Source organism: Synchiropus splendidus, chromosome 4 (genome assembly GCF_027744825.2).
Source record: "Synchiropus splendidus isolate RoL2022-P1 chromosome 4, RoL_Sspl_1.0, whole genome shotgun sequence".
Classification (NCBI taxonomy): Eukaryota; Metazoa; Chordata; class Actinopteri; order Syngnathiformes; family Callionymidae; genus Synchiropus; species Synchiropus splendidus.
This window is the reverse complement of record NC_071337.1, coordinates 33,683,545-33,710,733: the sequence shown is the minus strand read 5'-3', so window position 1 is coordinate 33,710,733 and position 27,189 is coordinate 33,683,545.

The window sequence follows — 27,189 nt, the reverse complement described above, 5'->3', positions numbered from 1 at the left end:
GGTGACTCTACACTTTAGACCTGTTACTTGAGAGGATATTATATAACCCTCGTATCGTTGTCTGGAAATCCATTCATCATCACAACGCCGGAGAGAGATAACCCCCTGTGTAGACCCGTCATAAACAAACACAATGGTACATGCAGGCTTAAGAGACGACCCGCACAGATTTGTACAATATTATGAAAAACAGGTGGGCGGAGATCTACCCGGGTTCTACGGTGCCCCGGTTATGTACGGACGAGGCATCGGTTCCCTCTTCTCAAAAATGTTTCGGTTTGTATCACCTCTGTTGAAAAGAGGTATTGCCATAGCGAAACCCCATCTCAAATAAGCGGTGGGTAACATAGCCTCGGATATGTTCACCCGTACCGTGAGAGGAATGAGCGATCAACAGAGACAGGAAGGGTCAGGCGGTATAGCCGTCTTATCACGAAGGACAAAGAGACGCCCTCCAGGTCGCCGTGTAACACAGAGCTCTGATAAACGTACAAACAAAAAAAGAAAGAAGCCAGTTGACAGAAGCAAACGGGCCAAGAGGAAGTCCAGAGGGAGCTCCGATATATTTTAAAAAACCTTATATACAGTAACATGGCACTCCTACACCAGAAATCTGCTGAATGCACATTAGCAGAACTGGATTTATTCACGGCGCCGGTGACGCAGCTTTCCATCGAGGACAAAATTTACACTGAAATTGCTCCAGTAGCCGCTATCCGCGAAGGAGGACCGATTGAGTTTTTTATACCGGGAGACAGCGAAAAGTATCTAGACCTAAACGACACCCTTCTACACGTGCGTGCAAGAATTACTAACGCCGATGGCACACCGCTGGCTAACGACGCAGCAGTCGGTCTCATCAATTATCCTCTGAACACAATCTTTGATCAGTGCGATGTGGTTCTGGGGGATCGGATGATTTCGCAGTCCAGTTCCACTCACCCGTACAGAGCTATGATTGAAACACTTCTCAACTTTTCCGGCGACACTCTTAAAACACAGTTTAGCGCCGGTCTTTTTTACCCGGGTCAGTTGACTCGATCGTCACTGTAAACGGACCCAACGCAGGCCTTAATAAAGGGGCAGAGTTCACGAGCAGATCCAGAGAAGTACACCTTCTCGGTCCTCTCCACAGCGACATATTTTTCTGCGAGAGACTGTTATTAAACTCGGTCGATTTAAGAATTAAACTCACCAGGGCGAACGATGCCTTCTGCCTGACCGGACCCCGCGACTCCACCTTTCGTCTGAAAATCCTCGGCGCCTCTCTGTTTGTGAAGAAAGTCACTGTTTCGCCAGCTGTGAGAATAGGTCATGCAGCGGGTTTGTTAAAAGGAAATGCTCTCTACCCCCTCTCACGAGTCAACGTAAAAACATACTCCATTCCTGAAAACTCAAGAATATGTACCCAGGAGAATTTATTTCTGGGTTCAATACCTAAATACGTGGTTTTAGGGATGGTGCATCATGAGGCATTTACCGGTAGGAGAGATCTCTCCCCGTTCAATTTTCATCATTACAACACTGAATATCTCGCCCTCTGTCAGGACGGCCGACAGATCCCCGCTAAAGCTTTTCAACCTCAGTTTAATAACAGTATGGCGGTCAGAGAGTTTTATAACATGATTCTAGCTACAGGAAGACATTTGAAGGATCTACCGCTAAGCATTGACCGCGAAGGTTTTAAGGCGGTTATTCATTGTTTGCGTTTAATCTCAATCCAGCCGACGACAACGACGCTCTCTCCCCTGTCTCAAAAGGGAATTTAAGACTGGAGATGAGATTCAGAGTACCCTTACCGAACACCGTAACACTGATTGTGTACGCTTGTTACGATTCCATTCTGGAGATTGATGCAAAAAGACAAGTGCTGGTGGACTATTATTAAAAAAAGTTATGGATAGTCTCCAGTTACAGAGGCTGCTGAGAGGTCTCTTGGGCGACACATTTTACGGTGTATGGCCGCCGGATGAGTTGCCTCAATTCACTCAACCCCTCAGACTGCCTGCATATTTCGTCGTCAACACACATCCGGCACATAAACCAGGAGAGCACTGGTTGGCTTTAACTCTCAAAGAAGACGGTAGAACAACTTTCTTTGACTCATTTGGAATGGGGCCGTACTTTTCACATTACCCTGAAAATATTTTAAAGTTTCTCAAGAAACATTCAAGCGACATCAAGTACAACAATGGCCAACTACAGCACGCTCTATCGTTTGTATGTGGTCATCATTGCGTCTTCTACCTCTGTCATCGTGCTAGAGGGCTGTCTATGGAAGAAGTATTAAGTCTATACAGCGACGATACCTTAAAAAACGACCTCATGGTATACAACTTTGTGAATGGACATCAAAAATGTCTAAAAAGATGTGCACACTGTCCGTGGAAACAACAAAACGTTTCTCTTCTGTATTTTAAAGACTATTGTAACGTGTGACTAATCTTATTTTGTTTGTACGTGTGTTTAAAAGAAAAATCTGTAATCACATAATAATTCAATAAAACATTTTATTGATGAAATGACAATAACCGTGTACAAGACAATTATTCAGGAAACCCATCAAGGTGTTAGAGACAATTTCTTCCCTTTGGTCACTACACGCGTCAAGCGTCGTCGAGGTGTCGCTTTAGGATCCTTTGGGTCGGGAGACCAGCTCTCAGCTATACTTTTCTTTCGCGAGATAGAATTCGATTTAAGTCTCTGATATTGAGCCCTCGCTTCAGGGTTGGACAGCAGTGTGAGAGGGATGTTTAGCTTTAATAATGTGACGAGAAACTCGGACCAGCCCTCAGGTAATGAAGAACTTGTTTTCTTATACGGTAGGGAAAGGTACTTGAATAAATCAATCACATGAGAGCCTTTTACAGCATTTCCTTCATACATAAATTCGCCATTCATATTCCAACCATCACCGTTTTTGGATATCCTCTGGATAATGTATTCAGCATTTCTTCGAGCTTTTGCCGGAAGGCTATTTAGAATATCCTTACCCAAGTCATCTGTTACAGAGAGTGTTTTTAGAACACTTTCGACACGACTGTCAGAGTCGTGTGGATGATCGCTGACTGAGTTACTCTCCTTTGGTCTCTCTGATCCTGTTTTGCTAAGGTTAAATATCTTTGCAATAGAGCATCGTACTTTTTAATCTTCTCATACGGGTTTAACTGAGAATCATTTAGAATGGACCTCATCTTGTCATTTAATTCATCTTCGGCAGTTTCACGGATGTCGGAGGTTGGACGTGATAACTGGTTAATTTGCTGAGGAGAGACGAGATACATTTTCTGGACAGTCCTCATGGTGTTTTACTTCTTTACAAGTCCTCCTATTAGATTTCCAATGATTGGAACGGCAGCCGCTAGCAATGGCAAAATGAATCCTCCCGATTGCTTTTTAAGAATCCTTCGTTTACGCTTCACGCATGCCTTTTTATTAGCCAAGAGTCTGATGTTTTTCTTCTGTTTTTTCAGTTTTTTGAACTGAGCCTGTGACAATGGTACATTCCCCTTCAAAACATTCAGGGCGATCTCACCGAGAGCTTGAATAAAGTCCCGAGAACTACGCATCAAAATGTCTTTACGTTTCTTTGACGGAGCATGGTATAGTTCCTTAAGTAAACCCGTGTTTCTTTTTGTACGCGCTGACATAACTTAAGCAGACGTTTTTGGTATGTACACCGTGTGACGTTGATGAGGAAGTATCCCGGTCCTTAGTCTGTAGCGTTCTGGACATGAGGGTGTTAGATCAACAATTAAGTACCCGTGAGCGTCGGCTGTAGCATCTTCAAAGCTTTCTAGAAAGAAAGCTCTCTGAGACGGGTAAACCTGTTGAGCAAGAACTTTTACCTGCATTTTATCGCGAGGATTCTTAAACAGTACAAAGTAATTGCTATTCAGACTAATACTGCGACTATATTTACCACGATGAAATGAGTTTTGCGTCAGCATTATAACACTCATATTTTTATGATGTCTGTACTGTGTAAAAATGCGAACAACCTCAGGGTTTTCAGAAGCTTCAAAAATCAACAAAAAACATCGTCAAGAATAATCAAATGTTTTCTATCAGAAGGAAATACATCTTCATTTTCAAAAGATTCAGGTAAACCTTCAATGAATTTGATATTTTTATTCATCTTTTGCAATTCACTGTACATCGGTTGAAAAGAAGTATAAATCCATACAATATTTACATTGGCATCATCCATAACATGTTCACAATTTTCAAGTATACATTTTACAAAATGGATCTTTCCTGACCCTGATGGTCCCACCACTAGACATGAAAATGGTGTTTTCAAACGAGGATCGAAATGAATTTCTTCCATAATGACCCCTCATCCACTCAAAACTCAGAACCCAAAAGGTTTGGTTGTGCGTCTGAAAACAATCGCCTCTTAGTGTACACGACCCAGAGTTTTTTTAGTAACTGATCTGTTTTTTAAAGTGATGTTCTTTTTATCCCTGACAATGCTGTGTTGACGGGTCTCAGGCAGCCCATCAGGTGAATTATGTCAAAACAAGTCATCCAATGTCACCACAAACAACCCGGGAACCCTTTACACATGACTGTTAGATCGTGGATGAAAATTTGAGGCCATCCTGAAAGATGGGTCATTGTTCAAGTTTTTTGATCCTCAGATTATCAATTAATGCGTTTATATTCTTCTGCGAGACGTACAGTCACTCTCTCCTCACTGGCATCAACAAGAAATATCTGTTAGGTCTCAATCATTGGTTCTCTGAATGAGCACCATTGAACATGTGTAACTTGTTGAATCACCCACGTTCTGTCTAAACTGAGGATACCACGTATTGTTGTACTTGTTCTTTACAAACAATACAATACAAAGGACCTGCCATGATGTATGGTTTAGAGACTGCTACACAGGCAGACAAGCAGAGTCACATATGTCTGAATTGATGGCCAGGTTTTCATAGGAGGAGGGTGCATCTCAGATCAAGATGGAGGTCGCCAATTTGTGATGGCTATTAGTGAGGAAAGGGTAAAATGAAGTCATACATCGAAGATTTTACAAGCTACTCACAAACATTCAACATAAATATTTGCCTGCATTCAACTTTTAATTTTCAACTTTTATCATCATCATCATTATCTTTTGCAGGAGATAACTATTGCATCATTTATGTTTAAACCACATCATAGTGAGAATATATTACAACAGCATTACATTTAACTCTTTCAAAATTTCAGATTTTGTTCAAGGATATTGTAGGTATCCGTTTGCTTTTGGAATTAATTGAGATTCCTTGCAGAAGTATCCTTTTGACGCAAACGTTGACAGTAACGTTTGAAAATTTCAACGTGGTCCCAGAAATTGCAGCACTTTCAAGAGTTTCTCCCCAACCAACAGAAACAATACATACATAATTACAAAATAAAACCCAAAAAGTACTGTAGTAACATGCAAACATGAATGTCAGTCTACGCTTTGACTCCAAAGGTCCAGTGGAAAAGCTTCATAGAACTTCATATCCAATATGTGTTCCTTCCTTCCGTTTAAAGTTCTCGTATGAGATGTTTATGAGATGTTCATCAATTCCGCATTTACCTACGTATGCGTAGATCCAACAAGTCCAACATTTCCCCACTGCGGGACAAACAAGGGGCACTCTGTGCTCAAGATTCAAGATTGTATTCATCACTGTGGTCACCCTCGACATTTTGGGCGGCTCGCGACATTTACGCTAAATGATAGCAACCGTTTTAAGGGAGAATGACACACACAATTACTGTAATTGTTCAAGAAAAAAAAGACAAATCTTAATCTCATTCTATCACTTTCCCCCTCTTATGGGCAGAACAGCGAATTTTGCCACCGTTTTTAAAAAGTGCATCGAGGCTGATTTTAGGGGCGAGAAACTAGTCATTGGCTGTATATGTTGAACGAAGACCTGAGTATGATCCGGGACATCTTCCCATAGGATTGGATATTGGATCACCAAGCGTTGTCATGTTCACAAACATGCTTTCATGTGTTTGCAGACATTCACTCAGTTAAAAATTTAATTTGAGTGAAAAATGAGATATAATCACACTGTTGCTTTCAAAAATCTTTGTTAGTTTTGTTATATTGTTTTTCTTGTTGTTGTTGTTGTTGTTGTTGTTGTTTTTCTCAGATGTTCTTTCTATGGAGTTTCTATTCTCTCCCTTCTCAATGAACAGAGTTGTTCTTTGAAGTATATTCTCGTATTTATTTGTTCTAATATTTTCTGTGTGCATATTCCGTCTTATGCAGTTACACTTTAAAACTTAACTGACTGATGGATGGATAGGTAGATGCAAGTTCATAAAAAGGAATAAAAGCCTTCTGCAGGATTCAGCGCCTCATTGAGAGACTACTAACGTAAAAAAAAAAAAAAAAATGCTTCCACGCAATTCGTACACCTTGTGAATGTAAACAAATAAAAGATAATATACTCTTTAGCTTGAAGATATGTAAAGAAAATGTAGGTCTAGGACGATTAAAAATGAAAAAACTGAAAGTATGTCAGAAACTACAATGTCAACCCTGTGATTTGTTGTTTGTCAGTTAGAATTGACAGTGAGTAGTAAAAAGCTTTACTTGTAAAAAAAAAAAAAATTATATTTCATACTATTTCATGCAAAAGTGGGGTTGTGACCGGTAGCGAAAAATAAAAAGTTCTTGACATCTCAAAAGTTATACATCTTTTATTTTTTTTCAAATTTGAAAAATGGCTGAACAAATGAAAAAAGTTTGTCAAAATTATATAAAACTATATCTAGTTTCTAATAACATTTCTAATAATATTCATTTATTTACCATATCGTAGATGGTTGTACAAAAATGTCAGGCTTTAGTTCAGGATTACTAGTACAATTTGTGTAAGCAGACAGTGTCAGGTGAATGAAAAGATTAAGAAGATTGGGAACATGCTGCTCGCACATGCTAAAATGGCTTGTTGTCTTATAGTGAGAATGGAAAGTCTTAAATTTGATGCACGAGTGTGTGTGTGTGTGTGTGTGTGAGTGAGTGCTGAAAGAAAACTGCTGAAAGAAATTTGTTATTTTTACAAACAATTCAATTTCTTGTACTGACAATTAGGAGTTTTTAACAGTGAAACAGATATTTGAGAATCTAATGGATGGAGAAAAGTTTGAATTAGAAGGAAAAATGTACTTTTAGATTTTATAGCATGAACAGCTTGCCTACCAAAACTATTCTTTTATGGTAACTTGCAAACACAGACAAAACAGACAAGACAAAAACAGGTTCACGAACCTACAATGTCAACCAGTTTAATGATTGCCAGTTGTTTGTTTTTAAAAACACTGAAAAAGTTTTAAAATTTGAGACACAGTTGATAAATAAAAACTTAGAATACACCTGTAACTTGTGAAGAAATATGAAAATACAATATCTGAATTTGTTCACAAGCTTTACTTCAGCATTAAAATTTTGTGAAAATGAACAATAGAAACACAGTTTTTTTAAAATGGAAAGATTTAATTTCAACACATTTCGATTTCGACTCGGGTTACTTTTTTTTTATAATTCTCAATTCGTACATTCATAGTTTCACCTCAGCTAGAAGCAGGTTAGTCTCTGGATCTGATCTAAATACCACATATGATGCTGGAGTAATTGCGTAATGCATGCATAACTGGTTGATTAATCCTGATAATACCTAACAACTGTGATATTTATTTTTATCCTTTGGTGCAACTTTTAAAGAGTTAAAACATTCAATTATTTCGACACTAGTTGCCTGGTTTTGAATAGTCACAAGTTACTTTTTAAAAAATGCTAAACATAAAATGCACACTACAAAACGAATATGTTGCACCGTACTGCTCCCGCATTTGGCTGTTTTCACCTGAAAATACAGAATAAAGACACATTTAAATCAGTGAAAAGCACGGCTTGTAATATACACATTTAAGCCACTGGTAAGGCAAAAAATAAGTAAAATAAAATAAAATAAAATAAAATTAAGGGTTGACATACTTTGGATATTTCTACACTACTTGTCTGACTAGGGATAGCATCAAGTATAAATGAATGTTCATTCAATGAATGTTCAGTCCCTCCTACATTGTGTTACATGACAAGTTATAGGACGTTTGTATCGCTATTATATCACTGTAGTGATTCCTTCTCTAGAGATTCAAGCATGGACCTGGTGGACTTTTCTGGAATGTGTAACTTCAACTCGGAGACATCTCCTTGGGTGCCCACCATGCCTGTTGCAGCTCAGAGGTTTCTGAACCCTCCGATAAGGACCATAAATCATTGGAATGGTCAAAGGGGGGAGAGACTAGAGCAACAGTCCAGGATGCTGTGCCGTAAGAGAAAAAAAAAACCTGACCAACTCATGAACCCTGTTTGGTGGGGGACACACACAGCTCCTCCTTCTCCAGGTTCCAGATGAACAAAGACAGACTTGTATGTGAATGTGTCTTAATGTGTATTTCTTAAAAAGGACTTTGTTTCCCATAATAACCCATGATTTCCACAGGATGTTCAAGCAAACCAGATGCCCTGAACATGTGATGGTAAACTTGACATGAATGGTCGATTGTTATATTGATCATTATAGAGGAGAATGTGCTAGAATGGTCATGTTTGGTGTCGTCTGAATGCTTAAATTGAGATGGGAAAGTTTTGACAGATTGCGAGCAACTTTACAACTCAGGTAATGTTTTATTGTCAAATAAAACTCTGGTACCGGCGGGGGGTCAAAATCTCCCATCTCAAGACTGGAATTTACGACCCCGTTGGAGGAGGAGGAGGAAGGCCAGGCTTGGAAACCCTCGTCCAATCAGCAATAGGTGATGGAACTCCTTCAACCAATCAAAACTGGACAAGGAGACTCTTCATGAGAGTTCAAAAGACCCAGTCTACAGAGGTTCTGCCCTCTGTGCGCTCTGTTCCCCTCTGTTCAGCCCTCTGTGACCCTCTGTTCAGCCCTCTGTTCCCCTCTCTGCTCTGTTCCCCTCTGTCCCTCTGTTGCCCTCGGTTGCCCTCTTTCCCCTCCTTCTGCCGCTTCCTCTGGATACTTCACCTCTTACAACCAACTACAACCAACTTCCTCGACGGTTCCTGCTCAAGTTTCCTGCAAAGACTCTTGCTTCTCCTCCACCCTTGAAGCCGTGCCAGCGTTCCACTCGCTGCCCATCCAAGTGTGAGAGTGATTGAGGAACTTTTTCAAAGTTGCACATCACCCTCGTCCTCCAGCGGTCTGCCAAGCCAGAGCTTCCTTCAGGAACGGCCCAGTCACACCATGTGATCACAGCCGGCGGCCGTGACGAGCACGCGAGTCCAACTTCCAACAACCTTCCGCTGCCTGGAGTGTGTCATTAAGGCGACCACTCTAGAAGGTTGTTCAGACCGGTGAATCACCTGGCACGAGAGAAAGATACGCCTTCGGTCCTACGCCGCTCTCTGCCAGCTACGATCACCCCGTCTGCGACGAAAGATCCACGGCGGTCCGGAAGACGATCCGAGAGTGCCATCGACGCCTGAAGCTGCGTGTCCTCATCACCTCCAAGCCACCACGCTGAGAACCAGGACGCCTCCTTCCAAAGCCGCCTGCCTCCTCCCTCACCTCCTGACCGACCTTCTGCATCTACTCATCACCCTCTCATCCATCCCTCCATCCCATTCATCCCTCCACTCATCGCCAAAGTAAGCCGCTGCTTGTCATCTCTGCACAGAGTGGTGTGTTGGGGTTTAGTAATGTTATTACTTGCCTGAGGTTGACAGTTAGACTAGAACGTCTGAACTTTCCCATCAGTTACACACGTGTCTGATACGGTATTGACATTGATTCATAACTGGTTTACGCTTCCATCGCGATATTGTCGGGATCATCTCATTCTCCTTTGCATCTTTCCTGTTTCTTTCTGTTCTTTTATTCCTAAATAAATCTATAAAATTACGTTGGTCTTGATCACATTACTTTGGAGTGTATTATAATCAATCTAAGAGCCTCTGATCAGTAAAGGACATTACATCACGAGTAGTGACTTCAGATAAATAGATTGATTACGCTAATAGTTAATTAAGTTACCACGGTTAATTAATTAATTAAGTGTTAATCAAGAGAGCTAAATAGTCTCCTGGAAACTATATTTCAGGTGGTGCCCCAAACTTTCGAGGAGATATTATTTTTCATAATATCCACGTCACAGACGCAGGCGTCCGTGACCAGACAATCCTTCACTTTCACTACAGCCTTATTGGTGCCCCGTGTGAGGCTGATTAATTGCTAAATTTTGATTGTAAACCATTCCATAAAGGTAGAGTGTTCCCCCCCCTTGCTTCACCCCGTTTCTTCCCTCTCACTCTCTTCAAAGCGTGTGCCCAGCCTGCGCTGAGACATTATTAAGAAAAATAAATAAATAAAAATAAGAACAAAATTAATAACGCGTTTAAACCACTTTGTCTGTGCTTCAAAAGCACTGAAATTACTTTGATGGTACCTACTGCCTCGAAAAAAAAAAAAAAAAAAAGACTACAAGTCTTATCGAGAGAATATACATGTGTTTGCTCTAGTGACAAACGCTGAGCATTAATTCATCAGGCCTGCGGACGGAATTCACGACCGAGTTACGAGCGTCTAACCAACAGTGAACCTTCACGTCCAACTCCAACTTTAATAATTGGCGTAGCTAACCAGTTATTAAAACGTTGTTCCAACACGACGGGAGTCTTACATTTGCCCGGCGCACGAGTTTCTGCCTACGGGAACAATAGTGATCAATTGACGTGAGCTTGTGTTGGGTGTGGTGAGCGTAATTGACCTATTCTTGTATTGCTGTGCATAGAGCAGAGATTTTGATCTCATAAGACTTTCGCGCATGCGTGGTCGCAGCTTCTTTTTCCCAGTGGAAGAAGCGCGCACCTCTGGAGTCATTCCACATCACTGGAGGGCGGACAGAAAGTCCCGCCTCATTCACTTATTTATTGCTGTGTGTAGAGCAGAGATTTTGATCTCATAAGACTTTCGCGCATGCGTGGTCGCAGCTTCTTCTTCCCAGTGAAAGAAGCGCACGTCTCTGTAGTAATTGTACCCCACTGGAGGGCGGACAGGAAGTCCCGCCTCATTAAAGGAAGTGACGTCAGCGTAGCAACTGTTGCTAGGCTAGCCGGCTAACAGCTAGCCTGCCATTGACAATAGGTTTAACACTGTTGAAGGCTATTTGTTGTTGCTAATGCTAAGGCGTGTGATGCTCACTTCTACTGATAGCCTAACTGCGGTGAAAGCTATTGTTTAGTTACCATGTCAGATGCTAAGGTACTGAGGTTGGATAACTTTAGTCTTTGGCTTATTTTGTTACAGTGCCAACTTGTTTAAGTTGACAGTTGGGGCCTCCGTGCCTTGTTTGTGCTGTGCTACTTGCGAGGCCACCACTAGCGGTGTTACAGTCTGCAGCTGCAATCGCTGGTAATGCTAATCTGCCACGATTAGCTTGTGTTGTTTGTTTTGCTTTGCACACAAATTAGCTGTTTGCTTTCTGCCATCCTGCAAATTGCTGATGCTTGTGGTGCTGCCTGTCCATTGTGCAGTGTGTTTTAAAAAAAAAAAAGCTTTGTCTATTTTTTTTTTTTTTTCAGTGTTTGCAGATTCTTGCTCCACAGTCTTTCTCTACCTGTCCAGCTTACACGCTTCACCTGTTGTCACCAACCCAAAGTCAAACTACAGTTTGGATTTAAAATTACAAACCTAGTAATTCCAACCCCACTTGTGTATAAAAATAATTTTAATTAAGAATTAAGATTACAAATTTATACACAGATACACTTGAATATTTTTATTGAATAGCTGTCTCACGACTCAATTAGAAACATCGACAATAGAAACAAACCTTGCCTTTTTAATTAATAATTACTTATTAATTAAATAATTCAACCAGTCCATAAATAGCCCACACAATTAAATCTTGCATCCAAGTTGACAAACCAACTATTGAATTTGAAAAAAAAAAACCAAAAAACTTGTTACTCACTTAAATAACTTAAAGAGTTATTAGTAGAAACAATTAAACAATTTGAGATTTGATTCAAACAAATTTTAAATTAACATTGAAATTTTAGAAATCAAATCCGCTAAAAGTAACGCACCTAAAGTGATCCCCTGGTTATCTCAACAACCTGAGTAATAACAATAGCAATTACTTAAACCGTTACTTTTAACATCCCAATAATTTAAGTTGGTTTTCAATAACTTAAGAACAATTCGCTGATAAGTTTTCCTTTAACATTTTAACTAGCTTACAAGCATAAATTAAGGAATTCAGCAATAAAACAAAACAAACGATTAAATGGCTGAAAGCAGAGAATCCCCGGTCGACTACGAAAACCTGGATTCGTTAGAGCACCTGCTCGCCACAATCACTGATAAGATGTGCCCAGGTTATAGCACAACCCTGGCAGCAGATCAACCTGACGCTATCAATGATAATATCGCTCAGCTCATGAGCCAATTGGAGTCCACGGACCCCAAAGATAAATCCCTGGTTAAAGCCCTAAGTTGCATGACCCTGAACTTGGTGGCACAATTAAAAATTAAAGACAAAGAAATTGAAAACAGGGAACGACAATGGGAGCGTGGACAACAGGACCTAGCCCTGCTGAGACAAAGGGAGTCCCTCTTAACAGAGAGACTCGACATGGTTGAATCTCAGTCAAACACCACAGAACTTAGTAAGCTGAAACAAGACAACCTAGAGCTTACTCAAGAGGTGTCTCAACTGAGACAAGATCTAACTGACCATGAGGCCGTCAGAGATCAACAAACGCAAGACCTCCTAGATGCCCTGGCTGAGTCACTGACCTCTCAGAATGAACTCAAGCGGGTGGAGGCAAGATTATCCTTTTGTCAGAAAGAACTGTCTGATGCACTTGCAGAAGTGGAGACCTTGTCAGAAGCATTAAGGAAACAAGCACCTCGACAAACAGAGCTCTACCTTCGACTTCTGGACGAACATGATAAAACCAGGCAGTTGTTACAACAAGCCAATGAAAAGGTCCAGTCCCTCCAAAGTCAGGTTGACTCAATTACGGCGGAAAAGGAGGAAGAAGTAGAAAAGGACTACCACCTCCTCCGCCACGTAAAGTCCTTAGAGGACCATGTAAGTCAGCTCCAAGAAGACCTTAGCAGGACAAAGAATGAGCTGCAAAACACAGTAGAGCAAACCCAAAGAGCTAGAGACGCGGCCCACAAGCCCCCATCTAAGCCAGGGTCTCTGCTCAGAGATTCCAAGGAACAACCAATCACCTTTAAATCTCTCAATCCCTTCTCTCAGTGGACCGCTCACCCAGAAGGCAGCAGATCACAACCAAACTATGACTCTGCTTCCCTTCACTGGCCTAATAACCCTCCTCACCAGGGAGGTTATGCAGCCGCAGCCCCACCCGACAGAGCCCCAACACAGGGCCTGACCACAAATGTACTAAACAAACTGGCTCGCAACATACCTCGGTTTGAGCCCAAACCTGGAGGTAATACAGAGACCAGGTCATATCTGAGGGACATCGAATATCACCTTCAGCGGTTCCCAGAGGCAACCACCCCAGACAAAATCTACCTCCTCAAAATCACATCCAGCAGGGAGGTAGGCAACTTCATTGACAGGCAGCCACCAGCTGTTCAAAATGATTTTGACACCCTCACCAAAATGATGCTGAGGGAATACTCCAGCCCCGAACCCTCACTAGGTCTGTTGTCAGCTATCGCTGTCAAACAAGGGAGAAATGAGCCACCAGCTCAATACTATCACCGACTCCGACAAGCATTCTTCGGTGACAAAAATGAGCAAAATATGGAAGAAGACCTCAACTTCAAAGCCCTGTTCCTCCGAAATCTTCATCCTGGCACAAGCCACCACCTTGGAGTGACAGCCTGCCCCCGCACTATGAATAGCTTTCAGTTGCGTGACCTAGCAGATAAAGGCTTCGCAAAACAGATGCTGGGCAACTGGAAAAATGGTGAACCACCTTACTCACTGCTGCCACTGGGTGTCCAAAGTTCCCACATGGAACTTGAAGGGGATGCACCAGTATCCCCGCCAGAAGTAAAACCTTTGTCACAGACACACCGACAACCAGAGCGCAAAGCGAGTCCTCGTCAGGCCCGTAAGGCATTCTTCTCACAGAAGGCATGGTCAGATGACTCCACAGCGCCACCGCAGTCCGTGGTCAACCAGACGGGTTTCCACAAACCCCCACACCCTGGAAACGTTTGGCGTCGTCACGCTAACCATGGAGATGGCCACGTAAAACCGGTCCCCTCCACTCAAGCAGATTCCCAGGCTAACCGTCGTCGTAAGAAAAGTGACAATCAGAAAAATCCCAGTCCTGAGGAGGAACAGATGTACAAGCTGTTCGCCCAGTGGTACAAGGAACAAAATCCAAAGAAGCCTCCCACCAGACTAGGCCTGGAGGCAACTGAGAGTCAAGCCACACCACCGGCAGACAAGAACCTAACCTCAAACCCACCAAACCCAGCAGTCCTAGTCGTCAACTATGATCAGGACTCGCCACCCTTGGGTGAAAACTCATGGGTCAAACACCCAGCTCAACCCACACAACAGCTTTTGGGTGAGTTGACAGAAAGGGGGGTGGCTCGCAAGTTTTACCTTGCCACGACTCTCGAAGATCTGCTTCACTATGAAGCCCTTGTTGACACGGCAGCAGACATCACTACCATGTCGACACAGGTGTTTGACCAATTACAGCGAGCTGCCCACGCCCAAGATAAAACTCTCAAATTACAGAAATGTAAATTAGATGTCTGGGCATTCTCCACCGTTGGCACACAGTTGAACCCCTTAACGCTAATACACTGGACCATTGGACCCATGACTGTAGTCCACCCGGTCTATGTGTCACCACATAACAACATCCCTCTGCTTATCGGCAAAGATTTACTCAACAGGTTTGATCCGATTATAGATTTCCAACGTCTTAAAATCTGGGCCCAAGTTCGTCAACCTCTGCCGCTAGAGCATGACTCACACCCTTCTTACTATACAGTAGCAAATGGGGGTGAGTCGGCGAGACACGACCCGTGCAGCAACCCACGAACACCCTCAAACTCAAATGTTGACACCGTTCTCTACCACCTTCCAGGCCAGAAACGCAACCGTTTCCTCATGGCCAAACGCAAGCCAGTGAAACACAAAGACTTGTTCACTGTCTGTGATCACCCAGTCAGCACCCATGACATGCGAGTGCATTGGAAGAAGGTACGGGGTCAATCACACATTCCCAGCCGAGACAGAGAGTATAATGACCTCACAGATACTTTGGCCAAAGAAGGTGCTCCCCACGGGAAGCCATGGAGCGTTCGACCTGCTCGGATCCACACAGAGTCCATGCCAGCCGTGTTGGCCGCAACTCGCCAACAATCCAGAAGTACTCCCACACAATGTAACACATCTTTACATTTGGCATGCGACCAGGTTTTTCAAAACTCAGATCTGGTAAATCGGCAGAACCAAGATCCCACCCTGTCATCTCTCATTCGCAGCGTCACGGCTGACCATGACAATGACGTCCCCAATCCCAATAGCGGCCCGCCGGACAGGGAACTGTCCCACTGGCTCACGGTCAAAAACAAACTGCGCATGGTTGATGGCTTGCTGGTTTATGTCTCAGATGAACATGCCATGCCAAGACTTGCAGTTCCACTGAGCCTAAGGGGGGTAATGCTAGCATATGCACATGTTGCACCATGCACAGGTCACAGGGGTGTCAAAGCAACTGTTGATGCACTACAGCAGGTAGCCTACTGGCCATGCATGCATCAAGATGTAGCTGACTACATAAAAGGGTGCTTAACATGCTGTCAGTTCCAGCCGACTCAACCTAATCTGAAACAGGGGAGTCACATTCCCCATAGTCAGACCTGCAAACCGATTGGGTGGGACCCCTGGTCAAATCTACCAGAAGCAATGAATCTTCTTGCAACTGGGCTCACCGAAACCAAATTAAACGGCACCACACCCCAACATCTCCAAAAAAAAAAACTAACACCGGATAATAAGTAGGATAGGCTGATACGAAAACCCGCATCAAGCATAACTACAGACTGTATAAAAATGATAAGTTATTGAATTTACACCTGTGTCATATCCGTGTTGTTTGGTTGCTGTTTGGTTGCTGTTACTGTTAAGATGAAGTGGCCAATGTGTGATGAATGCATGAGAATAAGCTTTACGGTTAAAAATTAACATCAAATCACTGTCTAGGGAGTCAAGACTGAAATATTCTAATGTTTCGTTTCGTTCAACACACACAACATGAACAAACCATTTACCTGGCCCCTATCAATTCTGCCTTTCAAGACCTCGACACCACCATAAGAAACCTGGTTACCCCTTTAACTCGTGTTTGGTCGGGAGCCAATACCCTGCTAATTTCCATAGTCAGCGTCAGCTTCATTCTCTCTCAGAGGAATAAAAGATCTCAAGGACTCGTTTAATCGCTGTTAGGTGTTCAAACCAAAACTAAAGAACACTCAAGAAGACTTAATGATGTAAGCGCTCCTCCAACAGCAGAACATAGCTCCACCTTGATACAAGTTCAAAGGTCAACTATTATCTCTCTCACCAAAAAAAAAAACATATCTAGTCTCTGTGATAGTTGTGTTCATAGGCGTGTCGATCTTGATTATTGCATGTTTCTTCTTCTTCTTCTTCTTCTATCTTCTCCTTCTCCTTCTTTTTGAAAAAAAACATTTTCCTCATCAGTTAAGCCACACTTATTCCATTCACTATGAAGCTGTCTTATGCCTAGTTCAAGAAATTAAATAAAGTGAACTTGAGAAGGATAAATCTAACAATTTTCCTCACGTAGTCTCACCAGTTCCTCTCAACTTACCCTTATTCAAGTCCGAACTCCAAACTTCGCCACAAACAATGTTAGGTGAACCGGGTTCACCTTCACCCACCTAACTACACTTCCCTCGTGAATCTAGTTTCCATCAACCTCGGTCTAGGTGATATTAGCTAAATGCATGCGACCCCCGGGGGTCATTCTACTGACTCACTCTCTCTCAGTTGACTAAGGGGAGTGGGGGATGTTAGAACACACCAGTCAGTGTATGAGTGACTCTCATCACCAGGATCCATGCGGCATCTACGACCACCCGAAGGACTCAACTCATCTTGGCCCCGATGGAATACCTGCGACAATTCCACACGACGCCAAGAGGGGGGATATGTAGTGATTCCTTCTCCAGAGATTCAAGCATGGACTTGGTGAACTTTTCCCGAATGTGTAACTTCAACTCGGAGACATCTCCTTGGGTTCCCACCATGCCTTTGGCAGGTCAGAGGTTTCGGAACCCTCCGATAAGGACCATAAATCATTGGAATGGTCAAAGGGGGGAGAGACTAGAGCAACAGTCCAGGATGCTGTGCCGTAAGAGGAAAAACCCTGACCAACTCGTGAACCCTGTTTGGTGGGGGACACACACAGCTCCCCCTTCTCCTGGTTCCAGATGAACAAAGACAGACTTGTATGTGAATGTGTCTTAATGTGTATTTCTGAAAAAGGACTTTTGTTTCCCACTTAACCCATGGTTTCCATAGGATGTTCAAGCAAACCAGATGCCCTGAACATGTGATGTTAAACTTGACATGAATGGTTGATTGTTATGTTGATCGTTATAAGAAGACAATGTGCTAGAATGGTCATGTTTGGTGTCGTCTGAATGCTTAAATTGAGATGGGAAAGTTTTGACAGATTGTGAGCAACTTTACAACTCAGGTAATGTTTTATTGTCAAATAAAACTCTGGTACTGGGGGGATCAAAATCTCCCATCTCAAGACTGGAATTTACGACCCCGTTGGAGGAGGAGGAGGAAGGCCAGGCTTGGAAACCCTCGTCCAATCAGCAATAGGTGATGGAACTCCTTCAACCAATCAAGACTGGACAAGGAGACTCTTCATGAGAGTTTAAAAGACCCAGTTTACAGAGGTTCAGCCTCTGTTCACCCCTCTGTTCAGCCCTCTGTGTCCCTCTGTGCTCCTCTCCCCTCTGTCCCTCTGTTGCCCTCGGTTGCGCTCTTTGCCCTCCTTCTGCCGCTTCTTCTGGCTCCTTCGCCTCCTACAACCAACTACAACCAACTTCTTCGACGGTTCCTGCTCAAGTTCCTGCAAAGACTCTTGCTTCTCCTCCACCCTTGAAGCCGTGCCAGCATTCCACTCGCTGCCCATCCAAGTGTGAGAGTGATCGAGAACTTCTCCAAAGTTGCACGTCGCCCTCGTCCTACAGCGGTCTGCCAAGCCAGAGCCTCCTTCAGGAACGGCCCAGTCACACCACGTGATCACAGCCGGCGGCCGTGACGAGTACGCGAGTCCAACTTCCAACAACCTTCCGCTGCCTGGAGTGTGTCATTAAGGCGACCACTCTAGAAGGTTGTTCAGACCGGTGAATCACCTGGCACGAGAGAAAGATACGCCTTCGGTCCTACGCCGCTCTCTGCCAGCTACGATCACCCCATCTGCGACGAAAGATCCACGGCGGTCCGGAAGACGATCCGAGAGTGCCATCGACGCCTGAAGCTGCGGGTCCTCATCACCTCCAAGCCACCACGCTGAGAACCAGGACGCCTCCTTCCAAAGCCGCCTGCCTCCTCCCTCACCTCCTGACCGACCTTCTGCATCTACTCATCACCCTCTCATCCATCCATCCATCCCATTCATCCCTCCATTCATCGCCAAAGTAAGCCGCTGCTTGTCATCTCTGCACAGAGTGGTGTGTTGGGGTTTAGTAATATCATTACTTGCCTGAGGTTCACAGTTAGACTAGAACGTCTCAACTTTCCCATCAGTTACATACGCGTCTGATGCAGTATTGACATTGCTTCATAACTGGTTTGCGTTTCCATCGCGATATTGTTGGGATCATATTATTCTACTTCTGCATCTTTCCTGTTTCTTTCTGTTCTTTTATTCCTAAATAAATCTATAAAATTACGTTGGTCTTGATCACGTTACTTTGGAGTGCATTATAATCAATCTAAGAGCCTCTGATCAGTAAAGGACATTACATCACGAGTAGTGACTTCAGATAAATAGATTGATTACGCTAATAATTAATTAAGTTACCACAGTTAATTAATTAATTAAGTGTTAATCAAGAGAGCTTAATAGTCTCCTGGAAACTATATTTCAGGTGGTGCCCCAAACTTTCGAGGAGATATTATTTTTCATAATATCCACGTCACAGACGAAGGCGTCCGTGACCCGACAATCCGTCACTTTCACTACAAAGTTATCAACATTTTTATGTTTGGCGTTCCGGAGCCCGCCTTATCTCAGGCTGAAAACGCGTTTTCTGCATTGTGCAATAACTTTACAGGGAAGCTTCAGAAGATGAATTTTTCAGATCCCACTATCGGAGAAAGGGTTTTTCTAGTAGTTGCTCTTCAAATCTAAACTGTCTGAAGCGTTTTTTCAAAGTTATCAACATTTTTATGTTTGGCGTTCCGGAACCCACCTTATCTCAGGCTGAAAATGAGTTTCCTGCTTTGTGCCATAACTTTGCAGGGAAGCTTCAGACCATGAAATTTTAACCTCCCACTATAGCAGAAAGGGTTTTTCTAGTAGTTGCACATTAAATCTAAGCTGTCTAAAGTGTTTATCCAAAGTTATCAACACTTTTATGTTTACCGTTCTGAAATCGACCTTATCTCAGGCTCAAAATGCGTTTTCTGCATTGTGCTATAACTTTGCAGAGAAGCTTCTTAACATTAAATTTTAACCTCCCACTATAGCACAAAGGGTCTTTCTCGTAGTTGCACATCAAATCTCAGGTGTTTGAAGTGCTTTCCCAAAGTTATCAACATTTTTATGTTTGGCGTTCCGGAACCCACCTTATCTCAGGCTGAAAATGCGTTTTCTGCATTGTGCCATAACTTTGCAGAGAAGCTTCAGAAAATGAAAATTTCACCTCCCACTATAGCAGAAAGGGTCTTTCTAGTAGTTGCACATGAAATTTAAGCTGACTGAAGTGTTTTTCCAAAGTCATCAACATTTTTATGTTTGGCGTTCCGGAACAAACCTTATCTAAGGCTGAAAACGCGTTTTCTGCTTAGTGCCATAATTTGCTTGGAAGCTTCAGAACATGAATTTTTCACATTCCACTATAGCAAACAGAGTTTTTTCTAGTATTTGCACATTAAATCGAAGCTGTCTGAAGTGTTTTTCCAAAGTTATCAACATTTTTATGTTTGGCGTTCCGAAACCCACCTTATCTCAGGCTGAGAAGCGTTTTTCTGCTTTGTGCCATAACTTTGCAGGGAAGCTTCAGAACATGAAATTTTAACCTCCCACTATAGCAGAAAGGGTCTTTCTAGTCGTTGCACATCAAATCTAAGCTGTCTGAAGTGTTTCGTCAAAGTTATCACAATTTTTATGTTTGGCGTTTCCGGCACCGACCTTATCTCAGGCTGAAAACACCTTTTCTGCATTGTGCCATAACTTTGCAGGGAAGCTTCAGAAAATGACATTTTTACTTCCCACTATAGCAGAAAGGGTCTTTCTCGTAGTTGCACATCAAATCTAAGCTGTCTGAAGTGTTTTCCCAAAGTTATCAACATTTTTTTGTTTTGCGTTCCGGAACCCACCTTATCTCAGGCTGAAAATGTGTTTCCTGCTTTGTGCCTTAACTTTGCAGGGAAGCTTCAGAACATGGAAATTTAACCTCCCACTATAGCAGAAAGGGTCTTTCTAGTAGTTGCACATCAAATCTAAGCTGTCTGAAGAGCTTTTCCAAAGTTATCAACACTTTCAAGTTTGCCGTTCCGAAATCGACCTTATCTCAGGCTCAAAATGCGTTTTCTGCTTTGTGCTATAACTTTGCAGAGAAGCTTCTTAACATTAAAATTTCACCTGCCACTGTCGCAGAAAGGGTCTTTCTAGTAGTTGCACATCAAATTTTAGCTGACTGAAGTGTTTTTCCAAAGTCATCAACATTTTTATGTTTGGCGTTCCGGAGCCCGCCTTATCTCAGCCTGAAAACACGTTTTCTGCATTTTGCAATAACTTTGTTGGGAAGCTTCAGAACATGAATTTTTCAGATCCCACTATAGCAGAAAGGGTTTTTCTAGTAGTTGCACTTCAAATCCAACCTGTCTGAAGTGTTTTTTCAAAGTTATCAACATTTTTATGTTTGGCGTTCCGGAACCAACCTTATCTCAGGCTGAAAACGCGTTTTCTGCATTGTGCTATAACTTTGCAGGGAAGCTTAAGAACATGAAATTTTCTCCTCACCCTATAGCAGAAAGGGTCTTTCTAGTAGTTGCACATCAAATCTATGCTGTCTGAAGTGTTTTTCCAAAGTTATCAACATTTTTATGTTTGGCCTTCCGGAACCAACCTTATCTCAGGCTGAAAACGCGTTTTCTGCATTGTGCCAAAACTCTGCAGTGAAGCTTCAGAACATGAAATTTTAACCTCCCACTGTAGCAGAAATGGTCTTTCTAGTAGTTGCATATCAAATTTAAGCTGTCTGAAGTGTTTTTCCAAAGTTATCAACACTTTTATGTTTGGCGTTCCGGAACCCACCTTGTCTCAGGCTGAAATCGCGTTTTACGCATCGTGCCATAACTTTGCAGGGAAGCTTCAGAACATGGACTTTTCACCTCCCACTATATCAGAAAGGATCTTTCTAGTAGTTGCACATCAAATCTCAGCTGTCTGAAGTGTTTTTCCTAAGTTATCTACATTTTTATGGTTGCCGTTCCGGAATCGACCTTATCTCAGGCTGAAAACGTGTTTTACATATTGTGCAATAACTTTGCAGAGAAGCTTCAGAAGATGAATTTTTCAGATCCCACTATCGGAGAAAGGGTTTTTCTAGTAGTTGCACTTCAAATATAATCTGTCTGAAGCGTTTTTTCAAAGTTATCAACATGTTTATGTTTGGCGTTCCGGAACCCACCTTATCTCAGGCTGAAAATGAGTTTCCTGCTTTGTGCCATAACTTTGCAGGGAAGCTTCAGACCATGAAATTTGAACCTCCCACTATAGCAGAAAGGGATTTTCTAGTAGTTGCACATTAAATCTAAGCTGTCTAAAGTGTTTTTCCAAAGTTATCAACACTTTTATGTTTACCGTTCCGAAATCGACCTTATCTCAGGCTCAAAATGCGTTTTCTGCATTGTGCTATAACTTCGCAGAGAAGCTTCTTAACATTAAATTTTAACCTCCCACTATAGCACAAAGGGTCTTTCTAGTAGTTGTACATCAAATCTAAGCTGTCTGAAGTGTTTTTCCAAAGTTATCAACATTTTTATGTTTGGCGTTCCGGAGCCCGCCTCATCTCAGGCTGAAAACGCGTTTTCTGCATTGTGCAATAACTTTGCAGAGAAGCTTCAGAAGATGAATTTTTCAGATCCCACTATAGCAGAAAGGGTTTTTCTAGTAGTTGCACAACAAATCCAACCTGTCTGAAGTGTTTTTTCAAAGTTTTCAACATCTTTATGTTTGGCGTTCCGGAACCAACCTTATCTCAGGCTGTAAACGCGTTTTCTGCATTGTGCCAAAACTTTGCAGGGAAGCTTAAGAACATGAAATTTTCTCCTCACCCTATAGCAGAAAGGGTCTTTCTAGTAGTTGCACATCAAATCTAAGCTGTCTGAAGTGTTTTTCCAAAGTTATCAACATTTTTATGTTTGGCGTTCCGGAATCGACCTAATCTCAGTTTGAAAACGCGTTTTCTGCATTGTGCTATAACTTTGCAGGGACGCTTCAGAACATAAAACTTTCACCTCCCACTATAGCAGAAAGGGTCTGTCTAGTACTTGCACTTCAAATCTAAGCTTTCTGAAGTGTTTTATCAAAGTTATCACAATTTTTATGTTTGGCGTTCCGGAATTGACCTTATCTCAGGCTGAAATCGCGTTTTTCGCATTGTGCCATAACTTTGCAGGGAACCTTCAGAACATGAAAATTTCACCTCCCACTATAGCAGAAAGGGTCTTTCTAGTAGTTGCACATCAAATCTAAGCTGTCTGAAGTGTTTTTCAAAAGTTATCAACATTTTTATGTTTGGCGTTCCGGAATCGACCTTATCTCAGGCTGAAAACGCGTTTTACGCATTTTGCCATGACTTTGCAGGGAAGCTTCAGAACATGAAAATTTCACCTCCCACTATAGCAGAAAGGGTCTTTCTAGTAGTTGCACATCAAATCTAAGCTGTCTGAAGTGTTTTTCCAAAGTTATCAACATTTTTACTTTTGGCGTTCCGGAAATCACCTTATCTCATTCTGAAAACGTATTTTCTGCATTGTGCCATAACTTTGCAGGGAAGCTTCAGAACATAAAATTTTCACCTCCCACATCAGGAGAAAGGGTCTTTCTAGTCGTTGCTCATCAAATCTAAGCGGTCTTAAATGTTTTTCCAAAGTTGTCAACTTTTTTATGTTTGGCGTTCCGGAACCAACCTTATCGCAGGCTGAAAACGCGTTTTCTGCATTGTGCCATGAATTTGCAGGGAAGCTTCAGAACATGAAATTTTCACCTCCCACTATAGCAGAAAGGGTCTTTCTAGTAGTTGTACATCAAATCTAAGCTGTCTGAAGTGTTTTTCCAAAGTTATCAACATTTTTATGTTTGGCGTTCCGGAACCCACCTGATCTCAGGCTGAAATCGTGTTTTCTGCTTTGTGCCATAACTTTGCAGGGAAGCTTCAGAACATGAACTTTTCACATCCCACAATAGCAGAAAGGGTCTTTCTAGCAGTTGCACATCAAATCTAAGCCGTCTGAAGTGTTTTTCCAAAGTTATCAACATTTTTATGTTTGGCGTTCCGGAATCGACCTTATCCTAGGCCGAAAACGCGTTTTACGCATTGTGCCATAACTTTGCAGGGAAGCTTCAGAACATGAAATTTTCACCTCCCACTATGGCAGAAAGGGTCTTTCTAGTAGTTGCACATCAAATCTAAGCTGTCTGAAGTGTTTTTCAAAAGTTATCAACATTTTTATGTTTGGCGTTCCGGAATCGACCTTATCTCAGGCTGAAAACGCGTTTTACGCATTTTGCCATGACTTTGCAGGGAAGCTTCAGAACATGAAAATTTCACCTCCCACTATAGCAGAAAGGGTCTTTCTAGTAGTTGCACATCAAATCTAAGCTGTCTGCAGTGTTTTTCCAAAGTTATCAACATTTTTATGTTTGCCGTTCCGGAACCCACCTTATCTGAGGCTGAAAACGCGTTTCCTACATTGTGCCATAACTTTGCAGGGAAGCTTCAGAACATTGACTTTTCACCTCCCACGATATCAGAAAGGATTTTTCTAGTAGTTGCACATCAAATCTCAGCTGTCTGAAGTGTTTTTCCTAAGTTATCTACATTTTTATGTTTGCCCTTCCGGAATCGACCGTATCTCAGGCTGAAAACGTGTTTTACACATTGTGCCATAACTTTGCATAAAGCTTCAGAACATGAAATTTTCACATCCCACTAAAGCAGAAAGGGTCCTTCTAGTAGTTGCACATCAAATCTAAGCTGTCTGAAGTGTTTTTCCAAAGTTATCAACATTTTTACTTTTGGCGTTCCGGAAATCACCTTATCTCATTCTGAAAACGTATTTTCTGCATTGTGCCATAACTTTGCAGGGAAGCTTCAGAACATAAAATTTTCACCTCCCACATCAGGAGAAAGGGTCTTTCTAGTCGTTGCTCATCAAATCTAAGCGGTCTTAAATGTTTTTCCAAAGTTGTCAACTTTTTTATGTTTGGCGTTCCGGAACCAACCTTATCGCAGGCTGAAAACGCGTTTTCTGCATTGTGCCATGAATTTGCAGGGAAGCTTCAGAACATGAAATTTTCACCTCCCACTATAGCAGAAAGGGTCTTTCTAGTAGTTGTACATCAAATCTAAGCTGTCTGAAGTGTTTTTCCAAAGTTATCAACATTTTTATGTTTGGCGTTCCGGAACCCACCTGATCTCAGGCTGAAATCGTGTTTTCTGCTTTGTGCCATAACTTTGCAGGGAAGCTTCAGAACATGAACTTTTCACATCCCACAATAGCAGAAAGGGTCTTTCTAGCAGTTGCACATCAAATCTAAGCCGTCTGAAGTGTTTTTCCAAAGTTATCAACATTTTTATGTTTGGCGTTCCGGAATCGACCTTATCCTAGGCCGAAAACGCGTTTTACGCATTGTGCCATAACTTTGCAGGGAAGCTTCAGAACATGAAATTTTCACCTCCCACTATGGCAGAAAGGGTCTTTCTAGTAGTTGCACATCAAATCTAAGCTGTCTGAAGTGTTTTTCCAAAGTTATCACCATTTTTATGTTTGGCGTTCCGGAACCCACCTTATCTCAGGCAGAAAACGTTTTTTCTGCATTGTGCATTAACTTTGCAGCGAAGCTTCAGAACATGAAATTTTCACGTCCCACGAAAGCAGAAAGGGTCTTTCTAGTAGTTGCACATCAAATCTAAGCTGTCTGAAGTGTTTTTCCTAAGTTATCAACATTTTTAGGTTTGGCGTTCCGGAATCGACCTGATCTCAGGCTGAAAACGGGTTTTACGCATTTTGCCGTAACTTTGCAGGGAAGCTTCAGAACATGAAAATTTCACCACCCACTATAGCAGATACGGTCTTTCTCGTAGTTGCACATCAAATCTAAGCTGTCTGAAGTGTTTTTCCAAAGTTATCAACTTTTTTATGTTTGGCGTTCCGGAATCGACCTTATCTCAGGCTGAAAACGCGTTTTTCGCATTGTCCCATAACTTTGCAGGGAAGCTTCAGAACATGAAATTTTTACCTCCCACTATATCAGAAAGGGTCTTTCTCGTAGTTGCACATCAAATTAAAGCTGTCTGGAGTGTTTTTCCAAAGTTATCGCAATTTTTATGTTTGGCGTTCCGGAATCGGCCTTATCTCAAGATGAAAACGCGTTTTCTGCATTGTTCCATAACTTTGCAGGGAAGCTTCAGAACATGAAATTTTCACCTCCCACTATATCAGAAAGGGTCCTTCTCGTAGTTGCACATCAAATCTAAGCTGTCTGAAGTGTTTTTCCAAAGTTATCAACATTTTTATGTTTGGCGTTCCGGAATCGACCTAATCTCAGTTTGAAAACGGGTTTTACGCATTTTGCCATAACTTTGCAGGGAAGCTTCAGAACATGAAATTATTACCTCCGACTATATCAGTAAGGGTCTTTCTCGTAGTTGCACTTCAATTCTAAGCTCTCTGAAGTGTTATGTCAAAGTTATCAACATTTTTATGTTTGGCGTTCCGGAATCGACCTAATCTCAGTTTGAAAACGGGTTTTACGCATTTTGCCATAACTTTGCAGGGAAGCTTCAGAACATGAAAATTTCACCACCCACTATAGCAGAAACGGTCTTTCTCGCAGTTGCACATCAAATCTAAGCTGTCTGAAGTGTTTTTCCAAAGTTATCACCATTTTTATGTTTGGCGTTCCGGAATCGACATTTTCTCAGGCTGAAAACGCGTTTTCTGCATTGTTCCATAACTTTGCAGGGAAGCTTCAGAACATGAAATTTTCACTTCCCACGATAGCAGAAAGGGCCTTTCTAGTAGATGCACATCAAATCTAACCTGCCTTAAGTGTTTTTCCAAAGTTATCAACATTTTTATGTTTGGCGTTCCGGAATCGACCTAATCTCAGTTTGAAAACGCGTTTTCTGCATTGTGCCATAACTTTGCAGGGAAGCTTCAGAAAATGAAATTTTCACCTCCCACTATAGCAGAAAGGGTCTTTCTCGTTGTTGCACATCAAATCTAAGCTGTCTGAAGTGTTTTTCTAAAGTTATCACCATTTTTATGTTTGGCGTTCCGGAATCGACCTTTTCTCAGGCTGAAAACGCGTTTTCTGCATTGTTCCATAACTTTGCAGGGAAGCTTCAGAACATGAAATTTTCACTTCCCACGATAGCAGAAAGGGTCTTTCTAGTAGATGCACATCAAATCTAAGCTGTCTGAAGTGTTTTGTTAAAGTTATCAACATTATTATGTTTGGCGTTCCGGAATCGACCTTATCTCAGACTGAAAACGCGTTTTCTGCATTGTGCCATAACTTTGCAGGGAAGCTTCAGAACATGACAATTTCACCCCCCACTATAGCAGAAAGGGTCTTTCTCGTTGTTGCACATCAAATCTAACCTGCCTTAAGTGTTTTTCCAAAGTTATCAACATTTTTATGTT